The sequence below is a fragment of the Gasterosteus aculeatus genome, chromosome 5 (genome assembly GCF_964276395.1).
Source record: "Gasterosteus aculeatus chromosome 5, fGasAcu3.hap1.1, whole genome shotgun sequence".
Lineage (NCBI taxonomy): Eukaryota > Metazoa > Chordata > Actinopteri > Perciformes > Gasterosteidae > Gasterosteus > Gasterosteus aculeatus.
The window spans coordinates 15,879,233-15,901,486 of record NC_135692.1 but is presented as its reverse complement, the minus strand read 5'-3'; the positions used below and the strand labels follow the sequence as shown (position 1 = coordinate 15,901,486).

General features: G+C 54.4%; 1 protein-coding gene across 6 annotated transcripts in view; it reads right to left on the bottom strand.

Moving 5' to 3' along the window:
• raraa (retinoic acid receptor, alpha a) overlaps nucleotides 1-21,914 on the bottom strand; it is an 87,551-nt gene extending 65,637 nt beyond the window's left edge. For 2 of the 6 annotated variants that reach the window (XM_078102536.1, XM_078102538.1), the window contains exon 1: nucleotides 21,456-21,914. The gene's annotated coding sequence lies outside the window, so the exon portion shown is untranslated. The remainder of the gene's footprint in view (nucleotides 1-21,455) is intronic. The other 4 variants (XM_078102533.1, XM_078102537.1, XM_078102531.1 and 1 more) reach the window with 4 other exon arrangements.
• Nucleotides 21,915-22,254: the final 340 nt, after the last annotated feature.

The following is a 22,254-nucleotide window of genomic DNA, read 5'->3' as shown; positions in this document are numbered from 1 at the left end:
CACACACACACACACACACACACACACACACACACACACCTTGTCATCAGATAAGGTAGCAGAGAAGGACTCGACACGGCCGGTGAAATTAAAAAGGTTGAATTGATTAAATAAAGACCAGAGTGAATGAGCCTCGAGGCGCCGTTCCCTCCACATCCACCTTGGACTCGCTTTTATTTCTCGTTCTGCTCTTGGCTGAAAAACAGCTGCTGCACAATTGAAAAAAACATCTTTAAAAACTCCCCTTCCCGCCACTCCCGTCGCCATTAACCGCCATTGTACCAACGGAGTAAGTGCGCTCTAATTCGTGCGCTCCTCTGCTGATGAAGAGGACGAGAGAGAGAGAAGCGTTAATCAAGCGGAGCGTCTCGTCTGCGGTAATAAGGAGCGGCGAAGAGGCCTCGCGGGGACTTCCCATGTGAGGGGACGCGTCCCTCCTCCGTGTGACCGAACGAGGGACGCTTGGGCCTCGCCCACGGGCCGGATCGCTCCTCCGCTGGCAGCCTCCCGCGCAGAGGCCCCCGCGCTCCCTCGCCCGCGGGCCGCGGCGCTAACCAGCAGCTCCTGATTACATTTAAATGTCAAGAGAGATGCGACAATACGGTTATCTTCCAAATGACGGCCCGTTAAAGGGGCCTAAGCAGTGCGCCTCCCTCCTCCGCTAACTAACCACCAACCAGATCCATCATCTCACAGGCGGAGGCGTCATTCGGGAGGCCGCGGAGGTTTTCTCTTGCTTTTCCCCGTTAACGCAGTGTGTGCAAGGGCATCCAGGAGTGTGTGTGATGTATAATCAGTGTGTGTGTGTGTGTGTGTGTGTGTGTGTTGCTGTGCCGCCTCAGGCCAGTGCCCCATTAAAGAGAGAGAGAGAGAGAGAGAGAGGCTGCCGGCCAACATACAGGAGCACAGTGGGACGGGGCCCTTGGAGGTGTCCCATCTGCCGCCTCCTAATTCACCTGCTGTCCTCGGGGTGTCGTGAGGAGCCGCGCGCCAACCTAATGGAGCCTCCACCCTCCACCCTCCGCTCCTTCAGCCTTTCCCGTCTTCCTTTTTGATTTGTTCTCCCTCCGTGCAACCCTCGCCTGGTCCCCCCCCGACCCCCACGGAGGACCGGCAGGATGGGGCTCCACCAGGGAGCCCGTCGGTCCAGCGTGCATCAGCGTCGGCGGTAGTTCCCATGGCCGCGCGGTGGAGCGAGGGAACTGGAAAATAGAGGACTCGCATCTGGAGGTGGTTCCCTTCGGTCCTCGCCTCCGTTTCCTCACCCTTCATCTTCCCCACGTTGGATCCGCTCTCCTCCATCTTGTTTTTTATATCCCCCCCCCGCCCCTCCTTCCCTTGATCCTTTGTCTGTTCTGTAACCCCCCCGGCTCATGGATCCACTTATGTTGGGCTCTGACTTCATACCTCCGCTGGCGATTTATGCAGAGGGGCCGGTGCGTCGCGGCGTTATGGATCGCACTATAAAGCCGGCGTGCGTCCTGTGAAAGCTTTTCATTACACAGAGATATCGTTTGATCAATACGAACCGGCCAGGAACAGAATTACCAAAGAACACCTGCATGTGTGTGCGTTAACAAAAGAAATTTGGCGAGCAAAGGCAGCTACTGGTTTCCCCAAAGAGGAGTCCAGAGACCCGACCGGAGTAAATTACCCCTTTTAACCACAAGTTGGGAGACTAAGAGAGAAGGAGACGTGTTGAAGGGTTGAATGAAGAGTTATTTATGGGTAATAGACCAATGAAACATTACGACGCGCTGACCTTAGATTTGGATAGCGTGCATGCACAGATCGAACCACAAACAAGCGCACAGCAGAAGCACAAACACACAGAAGGCGGCGGCGGGGCCCCGGCTGGAGGTCCGGGGGGGCCGCCGGTCTGAGCCGAGCGCTCAGGAGGGCTGGGGAGAGAAACTGGAAGGAAACACAGAGAGAGAGAATAGGAGGAGCCCAGGGTGTCATTTCTCTCTCTGTCAGCTCCCCTCCTCCCCCCCTCCCTCCCCCCTCCTCCCCCCCCCCCCCCCCCCGAGATGTGGATGCTTCACGGGGACAATTACCGACGGACACTTCATCATGTGCCGCCCGACAGCCACTGACGGCCCTCGTCCAAACAAATGATGCCGGGGTCGAGGTTGCGGGGCCGCCTCCGAGTCGGCCTGTAGTCCACGTGCACGGCCCTGCAGTGCATTAGCAGGCCGGGCACACACACGCACACGCACACACACACACACACACACACACGCACGCACACAAAAGCTGCATTAAAGAGACTCTTCTCAACCAACCACCTCTTGCCTTTAAGAAAAACACATCTATCAGCAGGGGGTGGAGGGGTCGGGGGGCTTCAATAGAAGCATGGAGGTTGGGTGGAGGCGCTACAGTACTGTCAAGCCCCATCCCCCTTAGGTAAAGAGAGAGCTCTTCATCTTTCTTGGGCAACTGGGACTCACACACACACACACACACACACACACACACACACTCTAACCCCCCATGTATACAACTCATCAGGTAATAGGGTTCAACAGCGGCTTTAAAAAAAGCCCACAAGGCCTGAAAAAAGAGCAGTCAGGACATTTATGTCCCCTCCCCCCCCCCCCCCGCCGCCTCGCCCTGAGCACAACAACCAACTCACTCCCTTTTCCTCCGGTTGGGAGTCGCTAAGTTTAGATTCAGAAAGTGGGTCAATTGCTAATAAGTAAAAAAAAAAAAAAAAAGAGGGGGAATGGGGGGCCGTGGGGGGGGGCCGTATAAAGTTGTAGTGTAACGTTGTAACGGTCCCTCAGGTGAGGCTCCGAACCTGGGGATGAATAAACGGCGCCTGTGATCTCGGCCCCCCACCCCCCCCCTCCTTTATCGCCAAAAGATCCAAAGCAACCTGCTCCCCACCGACGGCAGAGGGGACGGCGGAGGGGACGGCGGAGGGGACGGCGGAGGGGACAGCGGAGGGGACGGCGTCCCCGAGGACCCTCCAGCTCTTCGGTGGGATTTGATCTTCTCTCTCATACGGCGCTTCTATTGGCGGTCCTCGAAAAATGTGTCCGCGGCGGCATCGCTCGCGTCGACAAACCTGACGCACAAGCCGCTGCCTGAGATAAATAAGGGAGCGCTGAGAGGGGAGGGAGGGGGAGGGAGGGGGGGGGGGGGTACAAATACAAAGCGGGAGCCATACGTCATGTCGGAAAAGGGCCCCGAGGACGCTTTCAATCTCTCCGTCAGTATTCAGCGAGCAGGCCGGTACACGCCGTCATTAAAAAGGGGACGCGTCACTGTTTATTTATCACAGGGACACACGCTGACAGCTTCCTGTAAACAAGCAGCGTGTGCGTGTGTGCGTGTGTGTGCGTGCGTGCACACGCCCCCTGATGCTTCTCTAACGTCCTGTTACCTGTTGGATGGACGGACGCTGCCGGTGGGATCGAGTGATGGAGTCTGGACTCTGATAACGGCTGTTAGAGCTCATCACTGTATACGGATTGACGTTGTTTAACAAAGGAGGGAGGGTATATGGGGGGCGGGGGGGGTCTTTCCACATTGACCGTCGGAGACAGAACTTGAAGAGGACTTGACGCATGAGGTGGGAGAGGAAAAATGAGGTGCGGCTCAGCCTTTTTTTTCTTCTCCCCCCCGAGAGACGTTTTCCGCACTCCATCACTTTCAAGAAGGCAAATGTTTGGATAGTCAACAAATCGCTGGTGGCTTTCTTCCCCCCCCCCCGCCCCTCTCCTCCCCTCTCTCCCCCTCCCCCCCGGTGCCAAAGCTAAACAACAGTTCTGCCGGGTCCAACTTCAAAAAAGACGGGGAGACACCTGTTACTGTTCATTCGTCCCTCAGCGCGAGCGGATTGTGGATTCACATCCATCAGCAGGACGTCGCCCGCACGCGGGACGCGAGCGTGACTCTGCACGTCGGGTGTGTGTCTGTGTGCGTGTAGGCCCAGCTGACCCACAGGGGAAGACAAATGGCCATACCGGGGGGGGGGGGGGGGGGAGAGGGGGCTGTGCCTGACATTTAGGTTCCATGTGGTAATGGATGTTGACCTGCCGGGGTCAGCAGAGGGCCCCGTCCCTGTAACTAGACACTGGCATAACACACACACACACACACACACACACACACACACACACACACACACACACACACACACACACACACACACACACACACACACACACACACACAGTCACTCGCTGAGTGGAGAAGAAGACAGAGCGGTCGGACCACATAGGTGGGTCATTACAGAGGAGAGACAGATGTTCGCCGCGGAGGTTTTGGAAGCGTCGGCGTCACAATGTGCCGCCGTAGCGACCGGCCGGGTCACGTGGCTCCCACATATTTTCTGCCGCCGTTTCCCCCCCCCCCCCCCCGTTGGTTGCGGCGGTTGCTTGGTTGATTCCCGCAACCATGGCAACGGCACAATACCGGGAAACGGGCGGTGGAGGCTGCTGTTGTTAGGAGAGTTGCCCCGTGTTCACCCACGAGCCGGCAACAGGAGGCCACTTCATATAATGGAGGCCGGGCCGCCGCCAGAGCCAGTGGCACGCTCAGTCAAGTGAGACTCCACACACACACAGACACACACACACACACACACACACACACACACACACCGGGCAGCCTGCTTCATACCTAATGAGACCACTGGGAGAGCAGGAGGGAGAAGGGGTGAGAAAGAGAGATACTGCTGCAGACGTTGGGAATGGAGGAAGTGAAAAGGGGGAAGGAGGCAGAGGTGGTGACCTGGGTTGCTGCCAACGAAGACGGGAGGGGAGGAGGGGGAGGAAGGGGGGAGGAGGGTTATGCAATGTACACAACGCGGGGTGGGGGAGACGGCGGGTGAATACATGACTGGATGCGACAGCGTGGTGCAGGGAGACGATGAGCGGGGGAGAACAAAACCCTCCCCGGGCGGCTTGCGGGGGGAGAAGGAGCTCACCGGCTACCGGGAACACCTCAACGCGAATAAAAGATGAGGAACACCCCCCCCCCCCCTCTCACCTCCCCCCTCGGCCCGCGGCGCTACGACATCACCTGCTCGTCCGGTGCACATTGGCGGGTGCGGTGTGAGCGGGTAGGTGAGTAAATAGGTCGCAGTCCGGAAACGGCGAAGGGAAAAAAAAAAAAAAAAGGCTCAAGCGCCCGGCAAGGAGGAATCGGGGCGGACGGGCGGCGGCCGAGCCCGCGGCGTGCCGAGTCTTCCTGGGAAAGAGGCGCATGAATTATTAACGGGCGCGCGGCCTAATGAAGTGAAGATGATCTCCGGCGCTCATCGGATCAGACAGACGCGTTTGTTTGGACCGCGGGGCCCGCACGCCCACCCCCCCCCACCACCGCCGCCGCCGCCCGCAGGGCGGGCTACCGTGTCAACACGTGGCATGTCACCTAAAACGCCGCCGCCAAAAGAACAGACCTTCTGGCCTCCTACGCAGCAGCTGGACTCCTCCACAGTTTGTATGTTCATTAAATGTCGACTGAGGACATGAAGCGGTGTATCGGGCGGAGACATCGGGGACAAACGGCTACGAGCATGAAGACACCTGAGGGGCAGTTGAACATTGCGTCTCTAGGGTTCAGTGGGGGGGGGGGGGGGGAGTGGGGGGGCGGCGTAGAGGATAACGGCGCACATCATCGTTATAATGCAATGCACCTCCGGCGCTGAGAGCGGCCAATTAGCTGCACACAAACATAAATACACAAACGCGCACAAAGACGGAGGCGTGCAGCGATAAAGTACAACGTGAGCGGCGAGCCCCCCCCCCGCCATTACGGAGACAATTGACACTAAAGCTCTCGAATAATACGTTATCATTCGATAAAGCAATTGTCTCCTACAAGACTCCACCGGCTCCCCGCGGGGCTCCAAGCGGTGCTCAGGGTGACCAAATGGCTCCTCGCCTCATCAAAATCACTAAATATGTGCGGTAAGAGGTGAAGTGTGTGTGTGGGGGGTAACTTGAACGGCGTCTTAGTTACAGCCCCCCCACTCTCTCTGCACACACCACACACGGCACTGCCGATCGGCCGAACGCATCGGAGACTACCGCCGTTCATTTCTTACCCCCCCACCAACAACAACTCTCTCTCTCTCGGCCTTCGGGGGCCGTCCATGCAGAGCACATGTGTTTTGGTTTACCTATCTGGGGGCCGACGGGGGGGGGGGTCTTTGTCTGTGACTCCATTAATCAACTGTCCCTCCACAAAAACAGATGAGAGACAAAAGGAAGCGATGTGGGGGGGTTTGACCGATTAATACGACTGATTTGAGAACATGGGAGGCGAGAGGGAGTCTTCTTCTTCTTCTTCTTCTTCTTCTTTTTCTTTTTCTTTTTATTTTTCTTTTTCTTTTTCTTTTTCTTCTTCTTCTTCTTCCTCGTCTCTCTCGGGACGGACGGCAGAGTGGCTCCCGGGGGTCAAGGGTCGAAGGGGGAAAAAAGGTTTAGACGCAGGTTTCTTTTTGAAAATCATGGTGAGCAAGTTTTGCACATATGCTCACCATCTACACCCTTTACACCATCTACACCCTTTACACCATCTACACCATCTACACCCTGTACACCCTTTACACCATCTACACCCTTTACACCATCTACACCCTTTACACCATCTACACCATCTACACCCTGTACACCCTTTACACCATCTACACCCTTTACACCATCTACACCATCTACACCCTTTACACCATCTACACCCTTTACACCATCTACACCCTGTACACCATCTACACCATCGACACCATCTACACGATCCACACCATCTACACCATCTACACCGCAGGACGCCAAGCAGCCCTCTGAGAGTCTTTGCGAGGCGCCGATCGATGGCCATTGAGTGTGAACAAGGAGGCCTCAGGATCGATAGGGGGCCATTACAGAGAAGTGCCCACTGGGACCTGGGAGAGGGGGGAGGAAGGGGGGGGGAAGGGGGGAGGAGGGTGTTGTACATCTGGGCTGTTAATGGCGTCTCCTTTACCGCATCGGTGGGAGGTTTTTACTCCGCGTGCCGGGGCAAATGTACGTGCACTCACGACCGGTCCAACGTGGTACCGGATGTGCACACGCACACGCCGGCTAATGGAGACAAACTCATCCTCGATCTCCCGCCACATTTAGGATGACGCAGAATCATTTTAAAGCCTTGATCTGCCTTTACTGAAAATGTCCCTAAGTTTGAGGAAATATTTTTTTTTTTCCGTAATGCACAGAATAACCGGGAATGTGGCATTTTGATCCCTTTTGGGATCCGCCTCCCAACGCGCTCTCTACCTGCTCCGGTAATAACAAAAGTCCAATGAATGCTCCCCTTTGTAACCGCACAGCACTCATCCAGGTGTGGATCACATGAAAGGCAGCCGGGCCGGTCGGGGACACGACAGCGGCGCGGCGGCCTGCGAGCTGGCTCCTGCACCCATCACCTAAATAATGACCATTCACCACATTTAATCCTCCAAGTAAAAAAAAAAATTGCAGGAGAGCAGAATCGGTCCCGTCTCCACCAGCGCCGGCCACTAAAACATCAAAATATGGTTGAGAATTGGGCCCTGGGATGATGATGATGATGATGTAGAGATGAAGGACTATTAAAAGTCAGGCAAATGCTTTTACCAGCGCTGATGAAATTGGACGGAGGTGCCATTGCAGCTCCTGCAAACGCTGTCCAAAAAAGCCCTTCTGTGGCTGATCAAAAAGAACGTGCACACACACACACACACACACACACACACGTGCAGTATGCACACTGATTTTCCGGGCTCACTTAGCCGTCCCCATTGGTTTGGAAGGCCGTGGCGAGCTATGGCTGTTTGAGCAATCAGGGTTCTCTTTGCCTTTGGACACGGCCCAGGTCAGACGGCACAATACACCCCTGTGTTTGGAGAGTGGGGGAAGAAGAGGGGAGGGACAGGACACACAACCGCAGTCATGCCAGTGTCTTGAGTGCACACGTATGTATAAATTGGGCATGTGTGTGTGCGCGCGCCGGCGTGCAGGTCTGAGTTGGGGCTGCTGGGTCTCTCGCTCTTTTCCGCACTGGATTGCGAGGCCTCCCTCTCGTCTCCCCTCTTACGTTACATCATCATCGCTGCCGCCGTGTCACCTGGAAACCTCCGAGTGGCACTGACCCAACGGGACGGAGGACAGCGGACGGTCCCTCGGGGGGAGGGGGGGGGGGGGAGTGGTGGTCCCTTTAAGATCCAGGGCCGGGCAGCGCGGCCCTGTGCATGTATGGTAACGGGTGGGGGGGGGGGAGATGGGGGAGGGACTGCGCCGCCCAGCATGCCAGCCCACCACAGGGAATTTGTTTATGTTTCCTTGCTGCCAAGTTCCTGTCAGGAGGCGCCCCAAAGAGGAACTGCAGACTACTGCGTGCCGCTAGCTACGCCCTCCCGCGCCCCGAGCGGCCGGGCTTTCCTCCGTACGGAATCGGGTGGTGCTTTGTAGCAACACATAAATCCGGGGAGGTCTCTCCGTCAATTTCAGCACTCGCGCACAGCGGACGCTCTCCGCGCTACAAGCCCAGAGAGCGCCGGACAAAGTTTCAGTTTCATTGAAGCAGCACTTTGTTGCGCTGAGGATTATGGGTATTGTAAAAAATTAGCACCACCACATAAAAAAACCTCCATAAACAGGAGCGGTGATCTCATGATTATTAAGACGTCCGACGCCACACACACAGCAGTCACCTCCTCGCCACGTTGGCACATTAATGAAACGCCACGTGCACGCCGTTTTCCTGAGTGCTCGCTGCAGATGAGCAACTCGTCTTCACACCACGCCCGTGTGTGTGTGTGTGTGTGTGTGTGTGTGTGTGTGTGTGTGAGAGCGGAGGAAGCAGAGGTCAGACGGGGCCGCGGGACGGCGAGACAGAGGGAACAAAAGATGGAAGCGTGGATGGAAAGATGGAGGGCCGACGCCGGGGGCGAGGTGGGGCAAAAAACAGGAAGCCATTAATGTTCGCTTGGGGGGGGGCGGCGGGACACGCCCTGCCGCGACTCACGCACGCCGATCGGTTATTGGATGGAACCACAATGACGTGCGCGCCAATTTGTTTTGTGGTTTTTAAACTGCAAATCAATTGAACGTCGCGGCTTTGGCCTCGCTTCCGCTTTGCTGCCGACGGGGAGGAAGTAAGACGCCACGCGAGCTGTAACGCCGTACGATAAATGAGCTCAGCAGCACGAAATACCAACGAGCTTCAAGTCGTTTAACTCAACAGTAACAAAGTTGGTTGAATCTGAAAAACCCAGTTGTTGAATCACACGGTGGAAGAGAAACCCAAGAGGACGCTAATCCAAGAAAAGCCGCCGCATGAAGGCGGTAAAAAGCGAGTCGGGTTCAGCATCCAGAGAGCGAGCAAGCCGTACACAAACGGCCCGTTTCCACTTTGCCGTAGTTTCCATGTCCGAAGAAGAGTTAAAAAAAAAAACACCACCGCAGGGGAAAAAAAAACCGAAAAACGCAGGAATCCCAGGCTACCGCCGACCTACCGCACGCCGAGTGTGAATCATTAAAGGCATGTGTTCCACATCAACCGCCCAACCCACCAATCACCCTGGACACACATTATGGCGGGGAAAGGGGACGTGTGAGGGGGGGGGGTTTAAATACTGCTTCACGTGGAGAAAAGCTGCCAACTCGAGAGAGCGAAAGAAACTGGAAAAATGACTGTGGGAAAAAGTACGGCGTGTACCTTCTCCCGGTTGGCACAACAACACGGCGGTGAATAAATGAAGCGTCTAATAGAATAATTAAACGACTTCCAAAGAAACGATGACGCGTCGTCGTGTACCAACGAGGCGAACAACGACCACAGCGGAGAAGCGAACTGAACAGGAAAACTGACCTACTTTTACTTTCTCTGGCTGCGGGACGCAGAGGGACGAGTCTCCTCAGCCGGGCGCCCGGCGTGCCAGCCTCACGGCGGCGGCTGCTGACACGAGCGCCGGCTGCCAGGCCCGCTTGTCGTCTCTTGCGGGTGCGAAAATGTGCCCGTGGTGCAAAAACACGCACGCGGACGAACACAAAGGACGGCTGGTGGGCGTCGGCGTTCTTCGGGGCGCTGCCCGCCGTCTCTGCACACGCACGCCGGTTTATTCCCCTTCAAACCTGGAGGCCGCAGGAGGTCGTTAGGGGGGGAGAGACCGGGCCAGGCCGGGCCAGACCGGGCCAGTCCAGGCCAGACCGGGCCGGGCCGGGAAACTGACCAACGCTTTCATCTCCTTCCTGTCGGTCCTTATTGTGGCAACAATGTGAAATGAATTTAAAAAGGGAAAAGTCCAAATTAACATTAAAGAACAGTTCCTAACGATAAATGTCTATTTGTTTGTCTTTGACTGTGATGCACCCGCCCAGGATCAGTGTTGAAGACGTACGTCCCGTAACCAGCACAGTGCGTCTGTGTTCACGCCCGAGACCTACAAACCGCCACGGGACGCAAAACCCCGACACGGCCGCCACTTGGTCGAGGACCAGCGCCGTTGTGCAGAGGGCGAGGCGGCGTTCCGGCGCCCTCAGAAGACCAATTAGTCGACGGGAGCGACAAATTCGGGGCTTACACTAAAAAGCACTGAAGGGTGAGGAGAGGGAGGGAGGGAGGGAGGGAGACATCTCAAAACTCGGTGACTTCCTCTCGTCTCTGGCACAGAACCGCTCGCCTACAGGAGAGACTCGGACGCCCTTTTTCCTCCCTCCCTCCCTCCCCTCTTACGCTCCCCGTAACGGATCGGACCTCCTCACATTCCAGGATTCGTGTGACGAGCAGAGAGAAGAAGCGGCGCGTTTGTGGCGCGCGAATTACCCGAGGCCCGATTACAGCAATGTGCGATCAGCCCGACGTCCAAACGGGGGACACGCAAACAGAGACGGGTCCAAAGTGACACGCCGCCTCCCCGTCGAAAGACACTGGCGGGAACAATGGCGTCTTGTTTGCGCACGCCGCCGCAAGATATCAGTTCCTACCCGCACGTCTGGCTGCACAAGAGTCGCGCGACACTCGGACCGAACGCAGAGCGTCTGTCTTTGAGGGACGTCCCACAGGACGCAGAGCGCAGGACGGCGGCGAGTCAAACGAGGACAACTGAGCTTTAGAAGAGTCATCACGCCGACACAAAACTAAATCAATTAACCCCCCCCCCCGGCCCCCCCGGGGGCCACATAACAAGCAGCGGATGAATTTCACACTCATTTGTAATCACAGGCGCTTGAGGACGGAGTCGTGGAGCGCAGAGGTCGATACAGCGGCCTCGCTAAATTAACGCGTTCATCTCGACCACAAAAGGACGCCTTCATTCGCGCAAAGCTCCGCTGGACGCTAACGAGGACGCACGTTCGCAAAAACCCTCGCGAGCGGCGGCGTCCGTTCGCGCTCACGTCGCTCGCATCCGTTGGCGATGAGCTCACCTTCTGGACGCGTGCGAATATTGCTAGCGCGCGGAAAAGGGGTCGAGTGCGGAGGGGCGGAGTCAACGTGGCCGCGTGGCGGCGCCCCGAGCGGATCCCCAAACGATCTCGATTAGAGACAAGTCACAACGCGGCGAGGAATGTGTATGACAGGGTTATCATATCCTCAATGCGCGGCTTCGCCTCAGCGGGTTCCCGGGATGCTCGAGTGCTGAAGAAGAACCCGCCCCGGTCGGCCCCCCCGGGACCCCACCTCGTCTTCCACTGGCACCGCCTGCCGTTCTTCGGCTCTTGCGGCGAAAAAGTCATGAGCAATGTGTTGTTTTAACTCGCTTCTTTAAAAATCCCCCCCCCCCCGGCTTCGCGCTCACAAGCACACAGTACGAACCCCCCCCCCCCCTCCCCCCTCCAGGCGGTGGAAACCCCCTTCAGTCACACACGGGTCACGTGACCTCTCGTGTCAGCGGAGGACGGCGCTCCCGATGGAAAGACGCAGATTCACACACGCTGGGAGCCGGCCGAGGCCCCCAGACCGCCATTGTCCTTCGTAGGCATCCAAACAAAACAATGAAGAGGGTCACGCAAGGCGCCCCCCCGCCCTCCTCCCCCCTGTGGAATGGTAAATAACCGGAGAGAGTCAAAGAGGAAGAGGCAGCGAGAGAGAGAGGAAGTGAGACGGAGGGAATCCACTGACAATGACTGTGTGTGTGTGTGTGTGTGTGTGTGTGTGTGTGGAAAGGAGCTCGCACAATATTTTAAATTGTAAATGATCCTTCAGAGGGAGAAAAAGAAGAATAGTCACACCACCACCCGGTGAGAAGAAGCGTCCACTCGGCGTTTCCTGCTCCGTGGTCGCCGCTGCTTTCGGTCGCAGCCGCGCTCGGCCAGCAGAGGAGGAGGGCCGACGTCGAAGGGCCGTAGACGGCGATGATGTGAATCATTCATTAGCGCCGAGTGACCCTCATTATAAAACCATCCTCGTTGTCATTATTCATCGGCCATGAAATGATGGGCTGTTAACTCAGACTGTGGGTGTTGACAATAGGCGTCCCACAAAGGGCCCCCCCCCCCCCCCCCTTACTCCCCCTTACCCCCCCGATCGGTCTTTCGTATGCTGATGAGGGAGCGGTTTGGGGTTTACTGGCCTGGTTGGAAATGATTTAGGGCGACACCGGGGCTCTGAGGCTTTATGCCGCCGGGGGCTCGTATATCACCCTGATCATTAATCAATTAGCGTCTCCGAGCCACCTGTCGGACACGTCGCCGCACAAAACATTCCTGCCCTCGGGCTGTTGCTAGACGATGATCATCAGCAGCACCACTATTACCTTCCAGCCCCCCCCCCCTTACGGTAATACCCTGATGGATTACATAATCACTGTGGGCAGTAAATGCAGCCGTCTCCACCGCGGCACTGACGGCCTTTTGGTATTGATCACATGAGCTTCTCCGTCCGGCCGCCTTTTATCACAAATTGTCCGTGTGGGATAGAAGTTTCTGGAAGTTCCGTTCCACTTTTGGTGGTCCGGGTTGCTGGAGAGCTCCATCAGGCTTTGTTGCTCTCGCGTAACCACTCGAGACGCCGCGCGGCGATTAAATAAATAAGGCCGAGCTCCGTTAAAAAAAAAAAAAAAAAAAAGAAAAAAAACCTGCTTGAAATACCGTTTCTTTAAATGAAGATTTGCATGTAAATTTGAACTCTCGCTGCCACTAGAAAATCTGTTCCTCGCAGCTCTGCTTCCCCCACAAAAAGCATTTTTCACCCTTTTTGTGTTATTTGGAACGAATTCTTAAAAGCAGCTGGAGAGAAAAGTGGCACCAAAGTTGGAGCCTAATCCGCCAACCCTCAACACGGGGACACGGAGCGGGTAGATTTGTCAAGCCTCGATGTGGCAGTGTTCTTTCATTACAGAAGCGGCGCTCTTCACGCAGCTTAGCCAAACCAAACGGCTCAATCGGCCTCGTGAGGAAGGTCTACGAGGAAGAGGACGCAGCGAGGCTCCTATCTGCGAAGCCAGAAAAGCCCAGTTGGTCCTACCTGTGCTCCGCTCTTAAGGGAAAAATGGACACTTTCAATCACAAAGGGATTGGAGGGTAAAAGCCGCACGCCGTGTGTGCAAAGTGTGTAACGAAGTTCCCTTTTTTCTCCAATTCTCTTTCGTCTTTTAAAGCCAACCGGTCCAGGAAAGAAGCCAGATGCCGACATCATCAGGTGGATTTTCAAAAGAACAAAAGATCCTCTGCGATTCTTTTCACTGCCATTTCATGCAGCGTAGACCTTCACTACGTGTGTGTGTGTGTGTGTGTGTGTGTGTGTGCGCGTTAACACCGCCCTGTCATTGGTATTTCAACCAAATTAATTCCCTCACACTTTCTTCTACTTACTCGAAGTGACGTCCCAGAAACCAACTAAAGCTGACAACATATCAGATGTGGCTCATCGTATCTGATCACATTGACATGAACGTATCGAAACGGCCGAATGTGACGAACAGATATTTCTGGAGAGATAAAAAGGTTAAAGAATGTCAAAGTGCATAAAAACACAACAACATAACTGCAGCCTGAGCGCGATGAAGGCGATGCACATGGCACACAGGCAGGGGGGAGGTGTGGGAGGGGGGGGGGGGGGGGGGGGCAAAGGCCTGACCTGTGGGGGTCAAAAGGGTGTGAGGAGCATTTATCACAGCTAGCTTCCCTGGGAGCCGGCCGGGGCCCACCGCTACCACCCAGATGCCTTCATGACAAAGACAAACACTGGAATCCCTAAGTGGAAAAACATGGCGTGCTGGCACACGGCGGGCCGCGGCGAGACGTTACATCGTGCGGACGGTTTAATGAGCGCGGCCTGGACCCGATCAAAAGTCGGAGTGTCCGCCGCAGCCGAACAGAAGAGGCTGTATTTCACGCTTCGCGGGAGCCGGTCCACTCATCCGCGGAAAACAGCGGCTGGAGGACGGAGGTCCCGTGGAAGGGGGGGGGGACAAAGACGCAATTGAGAGCACGGGACCAGATCCGGCGACCCGGGACTCGTAAAAAAAAAAAACAGCCCCTCTGGGGAACTGCCCCCCCCCCCCCGCCGACAGCGGTCGAAGACGCCCGGCAGCTCCGGCATTGTTTTTTCCGGCGCCCTGGACAAGCTGAGCGGGGTGGGAGTGGGCTCCGCGGGGCAGGCGCCAGCCGGGGGACAAAAACGCGCCGTTGTGCCGGGGAGGAACAATCGCGACGCCGCTCACGCAACGCGCTCTCGTCAAAGCGGAGACGGCGGTCCGCTTTTGCATGAAAGACGCACACAGCCTCCTCGTGACTCGTCGCATTGCATTGAAAGCGAGACAATGACTCGAAGTGAGACCGAACGCTAATTAGAGGTCGGCATCCCGTCCCACATCGCCAACGCACCGAGACGATCGACTCGCTGTCAGACGCTCTCACGAGGTCCCGAGAATCCCAAGCCCTCAAAGCGCTCGTTAAACCAAATAAACACCCAGCATGCACCTCCCTTTCTACCACCGCAGACCAGCACGCAGAGACCACGCGGCTTCGACGTACATTCGCACCGACAGCGACTTGAACCCTCCTTCAACAACCCGACGAAGCGCCGCCGAGCTGTTTCCAGTCCGCCGGTAACGAGCGGATGACAGCAGCCGCGCGCCCGGGCCGAGAGGAGCGAGCACCACGCAGACGGGCCGTCATCGCCGGCGCTCTCCTGATCTTCGTTAGGGAGTGGACAGAAACACAACAGGCACTTCTACAACTTCACACTTCCAGACGCAACGCGAGCAGCCGCCGCCGCAGGTGCAACAACGGGCCGAGCGCCGAGAGGTCTGCAGAGCATTTTCTCCTCGATTTTCACATTCCCACTGGCCGCGTTGGGCCCTCGCGCTGGAAGCGGGCGAGCGGGTGGGGGGAGGGGGGGGATCTGCTCCACATTCAGAGGCACAGCTGGTATTTCACCGATTAACTGGGGCCTCTTTATTGATCTCATGCAGCGACGGTTACTTAACATGGTCCTATGTAGCTCTGTAGTCAAGTCCATGTTAATTGCGATAAGAAAATCCCTCTAAGAGAGCGTTTGCTGCTGGTTCTCATGTACACGCACACACACACTTTGGTTATGGAACCTTTGGAATCATGGCCATTGATGCATTTTTTACAGATTGTATTAGAACTTTGTTTCTCATAATCCGTGTGAACGCGTTCACCCTCGACGCCCAACATTGCATTCGCAAGGAAGTGAATCGCAAAACAGCATGAACCCATTTACAGTAGTTACGGTTATTTTAAATACAAAAAGCAAAGTCAATTTGTGTTTGAAAAAAGAGCCGGTTGTATTTCAGTGTCTGCAGGTGATAAATGCCTCTAATGTGCTGAACTCAGCATCTTGTCCTTACGGTGGATGAGGAGTCTCGATGCATATCTGCTCGCCGCATCAGCCGCACACTTGTTTTCTCTGTGGACAGCACACGAAAAAATACAGGCCGACGACAACAGTGATTCACCATGTTTACTTTGAACAAAGCGACTTCGCGTATCCCATCATGCAAAAAAAGAAAAAGAAGAAAATCCCAAAGTTCGGACAACAACAAGGCCAAAGACGGGAGTGGAAACGGGACAAAGAAGACTCTTGATGTGTGACTGCGAGGTCGTCCAGGACGCGCAGAGACGCCTCCTGGATCACAGTCAACACATTTCACGCGCGGGTCCTCCACCTTCATTTAGATGAATATGGACCTCCTCGAGAGGAAATAAAGCCATTTTGAACCCCCCCCCCTCGACAACGAGTCGGCCGTCCATAATGTGCCCCGTCAATGGACTGTGGGTTTATTCAACTGCAGGCCGCCCCCAGCACAGCCATAAATAACGTAGGGCAGCTCACATGAAACCCTAATCACCATTGTGCTGTCACCCAACAGACAAGACTGCTTGTTTAATTTACTGCAGCGCATCGGTCTCAGTTCTGCCCAATTTGGTTTCACAATTCCAATGGCCAAGTACTCCTGGTGTATATTTATCAGTGTGCTTTTCACCCAAAAGCCATGAATTAATAAGAAGGCAACGTCTGTGTCTCCGGGTCGGCGTGCACGTGCTCGTTTTGGCGCGACGGTAAGTGGGCGTGTCACAAAAAAAATAAATAACGAATGCCATTGACACTTAATAACCCCCGGGCTCATTATTGGCTGTATACGACACACTTTATTATTAAATTACCACCCCATTAGCATGCAGACATTTGCATATTGCAGTCACTGCTTACAGAGGCAGTAGATCATAAGTGGCAGCCATATGCTGCCTAGTGTGCCATCTTACAGAATTATTACTGCGACACAAAAAGCCGAAAGGAAAATGGAAATCTCCTTGACACCAAAAAGAAATGAAAAAGAAGAAGAAAAAAAAGAAAAGGCAAAGGATCTGCCGTTATTTATGTCACAGTCGGTCTGACGGAACGATCATTTACACCCTCCAGAGACGCTTCCCCGCAGACGAAGATCCACGGGCCGCTCAGGTGGGACCACCTGCCGCTTTCCTCCCACGATGCACGCAGAACACCAACGGCAAACAACAATGCATGGACCATGACTTACTGGGGGGGGGGGGGTTCAGCTTGACGCCCCCCCGGCTGCAAATACCGCTCCGGTTTTCATGGATGATTGTTCAAACCTGAGGTTGATCGTTTTATCGAAGTAATAATAGTTTTTGGGGACAAATAATACCAAGAATGCAGCTTCTCCAATGTGAATATTTTCTACTTTTCTCACTGTTTATCATTACAAATGGAATACATTTGGGTTTTGGACAGGACGACAATAAACAACAAATTGGAAAAATAATATGTTCAGTTCAGTTGAAACCTGAGAAAACTTGTTTTAACTACTCTACCATTTTCAAATGAATAAATGAGACTAAAATTATAGGTTAAATTACATGAAAATTACAGGTTTGGTTCAGCTGGACAACCAACCAAAAATCCCAGCCGGGTACGGACACATCTGGCCCAGAGCCACGCTGCTTTCATCGAGCGCCGTTTAAGGACGTCCAAGCGACAGCGGCCATCCGGCTCGTGGCAGCAGAGGGTTAACTTGGCAGCTCGGCTGTTCAGTGCAGCTCTTAAAAAGAATATTAACGGCACGTCCCTCGGTGCAGACGGCGCAACAGGAAAAGGGAGGAGAAAGGCGGGGATGGAGGGAGAGAAAGGCGAGCAGCAGAGCGGGGTGGGTGTGTGCCATTCCAATTCTTCAGCGACTCTGCGCTCAGGATTACTGTTTCGGGGAAGGAACATATCATCTGTCAAAGTTAATGGCAGGGTCCCAGGGAAAAGGAAGGAAAAATAGAACGGAGACCAATCATTAGGAAGGAGGCTGATGGGGGAGGCGGAGGCGGTTGAATCCAACGGTCTTCTCCGCCGTCTCCCCGGGAAAATAAATATACACTTAAGGGCCTCACACTTAAAAGAGATAATATTATTATTAAAAAGGGCCCGAGCGTGGAGCCGTCGTCTGGGACAAACGAGGTCGGACTGGCGTCCCGGCCGGCCAACAGGCCCGGCCAGCCCGTCTCTCACTCAGAGCTGTGGATGTACTCCGGAGAAGCAATTGATACCATTGTTTTATGGAGAGCAGGGCGGAGGGGGACTAACAAACCAACAATCGGGTTCTTTCACTGCAAATGTCAGCCGTCACGCCGGGGGACCGTCCGACTGGGCAGAGCAAAAAGCCAAGGTGCGAAATGAGTGTGGAAAATAGTATGAAACCCTGTGACGAGGGAAAGGAAGCAGTGTGACGTGCTCCAGAACATTCCCGTGCCAAATGGTAGAATGCAACCTCAAACAGGCGAGGGGGGGGGGCGCTACAAACACACATCATGTGAGATCAAGTCAAACAGGGACACAAGGCTTTCAATTTGTTGTTAAATGCTGTGTGTGTGTGTGTCTGTGTGTGTTGTCTTGAGGATGTGATCGTTGAAAGAAAGGCAGCACAACTTCATTCCAAGGATTCCAAGGTCCACCAAAACACGCGGCGGCTGGAAACACATCAATAACCAGGATAATAGGTTATGTGGGTCTTTAGCGCGGCCTCATTAGGAGAAAAAAAAGAGGAGACAAACCGTGGCCTGATTCCTCAGGCAAATTAACACAGTGAGGAAACCTAAAATATCACAAACGACGATCCGTCCTGGGACGTTTCATCATGGGACTTACAGCGGAGCGAAACAAAGCTTTGATAACCCCCCCCTGGCGTTGGACCTCTTTGAAAAATCGGGTGAATATCAAGGGCTGAACAAAGGTACCCTGGGTGAATATCAAGGGCTGAACAAAAGGTACCCTGGGTGATTATCAAGGGTTGAACAGAGGTACCCTGGGTGAATATCAAGGGCTGAACAAAGGTACCCTGGGTGAATATCAAGGGCTGAACAAAGGTACCCTGGTGAATATCAAGGGCTGAACAAAAGGTACCCTGGGTGAATATCAAGGGTTGAACAGAGGTACCCTGGGTGAATATCAAGGGTTGAACAGAGGTACCCTTGGTGAATATCAAGGGTTGAACAAAAGTACCCTGGGTGAATATTAAGGGTTATACCAAAGTACCCTGGGTGAATATTAAGGGTTATACCAAAGTACCCTGGGTGAATATCAAGGGTTGAACAGAGGTGCCCTGGGTGAATATTAAGGGTTGAACCAAGGTACCCTGGGTGAATATTAAGGGTTGAACCAAGGTACCCTGGGTGAATATTAAGGGTTGAACCAAGGTACCCTGGGTGAATATCAATCAGGAAACATTTATTCTCATAATATGTCAGACATACAAGGAATTTGACTTGGCGGGTTGAACCGAGGTACCCTGCCGCTTTAAGGCCAAGATGAAGCAGCGCTTCTCCCACACTGACCTAATTGCTCTCTCGCTCTCCCAACGTGAACACTGGCAGCCGTGCACTCTGACATGTAAAGATTGTTTAATACCATCAAAGCCATAAAGAGGAGGAATAAAAAGCAGCGAGGGGAAAAAACAGAGAAGGGGGGGGGGGGTGTAACACACGCGTGGGCAGTCCAGAGAGGCTGCGTGGAAGAACAGCTGAAGGAGAATCAGTATGCGAAGGCGGGCGCCCGTCTAACTGCCGCCGGCCGGCGCGTGTGGAGCTCCGCACGCCCCAACATCACAGCCCCCCCCCCCCCACAGAAAGATCCCACTGGGCTTCAGCTACGCTCCCGGTCTCGGCTCCCACCCTTCTTTTTCCCACACTCGCCCCGGTCCCTAGAAGGCAGCGACTACGTCATCGGGCACCACTGCCAAACCGCTGTAATGTCCCAGTTGAGTTCTACCGGTTCTAACAGAGCCTCATTTAGGCCCAGGCTGGTTTTATCACGGTTAGGCTACACTGGCCTTCATTTTTAGAAGTAACCCTAATAGGGATTGGGCCAAAGACTTCCAACGAGCGGAGCTATTCTTAACGGTGGTGGAGTGGTGAACAAATCAAAACAAAGCGTAAAAAGATAGCCCACTTTTTCTTGCCCCCCCCCCCCCCCCTTATTTACAGTAAGTGAAACTAATTATTTCACAATAATTACTTCCTAAACCAGACAGCCGCTCCTTTCCAGTGTCATTCACACAGGACTTTACAATCTGAGGAGAAAGGAGATGTTCTGAGCTTTTCTGTTTTAAATATATTACTCCAAGAAACAGTACTAAATCATTCCTGGTCCAGGAGGCGGCGGCGTGAGAAAAATCCCAGCTGTCAACAATGATTTGAAGTTGTCATTTCTCCATAACTTCCTCATTACGTTAGATCTTACGAGGGTTAGTTTGAGGTGGGGTTGCAATAGGCACTAATCCACGGAATAACAATCCAAATTAACCTTTTCAATATAAGTTAACCCTGGGCCTACGTTTTTGAGTGGCTACGATGCGGCTTTCTGCAGCAGCATTGCTTTGCTTCCTGGTACTCTCGTCATGCTGACCACCGTCTGCCGTAGAAAATACACCGCAGGTACCGCATACTACTTCAAAAACACCCAAACATGACCTTAATACATGAGATCTGTTACGAATGGCGACATCGTAGCGCTTTGATAACCCGCTTCCAACTACTGAGAGAGGGACGGTATTTTTAGAACTCAGTGACATGGGATCTGGTATCACCAGACATCCAAAAGGTTATTAGCTAAATCACTTTAGTTGTGTTGAGCGCAAGCCTCCCAAATTACATCTAACCGTGAATCACAAGAGACGGGAGGTGGCGAGGTGGGGAAACCCTCCGACACTCCGAATTCCCCGCTTTGTGTCTCAGCCTCTAACGCATCTCGCCCTGAATGTCACAGGTTGTCACGCGAAAGGGCATCATTTTCCTCCTCTTCTTCCTCCTCCAGCCCCACCCCACAACAACAACAACAACAACAACAACAACCACCAAAAACATGTCTGCACTGCAAAGTCTGCAGCCAGTTTTATGTTTTAAGTTGAGCGAGGCGCACTAAACCTTCGGCGTCATAAAAGACCGTTCAACAGGCGCTTCACTGGAACAGAGAGGAACCGTGTAGAAAGTGGACGCAGAGGATTGCGCAATGTGATCTGCGGATGCAATCCGTGGTTTCACGAGACGACCTTTTGCAAGTTCTCGCGGGCCGCCGCGTGCGCAGCGCGGCCGTGACATTTTGAATGTGCCGACATCCGGACACCTCGGACCGCCGCGTTATCTTGACACGGGTTAATCGGGGGTGTCGACAAATTAGTGGGAGAGAGAAAAGAGAGAGAGAGAGAGAGAGAGGGAGAGAGAGGGAGGGAGGGAGAGGAAGAGGGAGCGTTTTGGGTCACCGGGCTCCGCGGTGTTCGATCCCCGCCGACTGTGGATGCCCCACTGCGTCGGACGCGCGCGTCCCTCCGCACCCGGTTGTGAAGCTCAAGCGACGTGGATGTCGAATCAGCGGCAGCCGCGCGTGCCAGCCGCCCTCACGGGCGTCACGACCACTGGGTAAAACGTCACTCGGACGTACACCATTAGCCGTGGCGCATTCACCCCCCCATGCTGTCACATGTTGACAAGCTGTCAGCGGCGGGTGCACGGTGTTACCTGTGGACGCGGTTACCTGTGGACCTGTTGGCTCCTCCCCCCTGGGGCCCCTCCGGGCCGCCGCTGCCGGAACTTCGGCCGCGCAGCTGCGTGTTTCTGCGCGGCGGCACAAAGTTTTTTTTGTCTTTTCTTCTTCTTTTTCCGCCGACTCTTCAAATCTGCAAACGGTGTCTCTCTCTCTCTCTCTCTCTCTCTCTCTCTCTCTCTCTCTCTCTCTCTCTCTCTCTCTCGCGAGTTCAGAGCGGCGTTAAAACCCGCAGCGCCGGCGGAAATAAAAACATTAGATATGAAAAAACGACAAAAAAAACAAAAACCCCGCGCGCGTACACACGGGAAGGGCTCGCGGCTCGCGGAGGAGACGCCAGCGGGAAGCCGCTTCTCGGAGCGCAGGAGTGTTTGGCACCGCTCGCGCGGAGGCAACCATCGCAGTCACGTTCTGCGGCTGTGAAATCCGACACCAGCTCGCTGTGGCCCCGCCCCGCTCCCCCTCCAGGGGGCCAGTCCTCTCGACGTGGATGCCCCGCGTGCGTGCGCGTCCCAGATGTGCTCAGAATCTGAATAAATGTAAAGCGCAGCGTCATTTTATGTATTTCATGCATTTTTGTTGTTGTTGTCCTAAACACATTAAAGTCCCTCTTCTATGCGCAGTGTAGCGGCTGTAGAGACCAAAGACTCACGTTAACCTTAAATGTGAGGCTAAAGTCAACGGTGTGTCCAGTGAGCGTGTGATTACGTAACTTTGCATATTTCAGAAGAAATGTAACCAGAAACAAGCTTCCAAAAGAGTGTATCGTGAGAC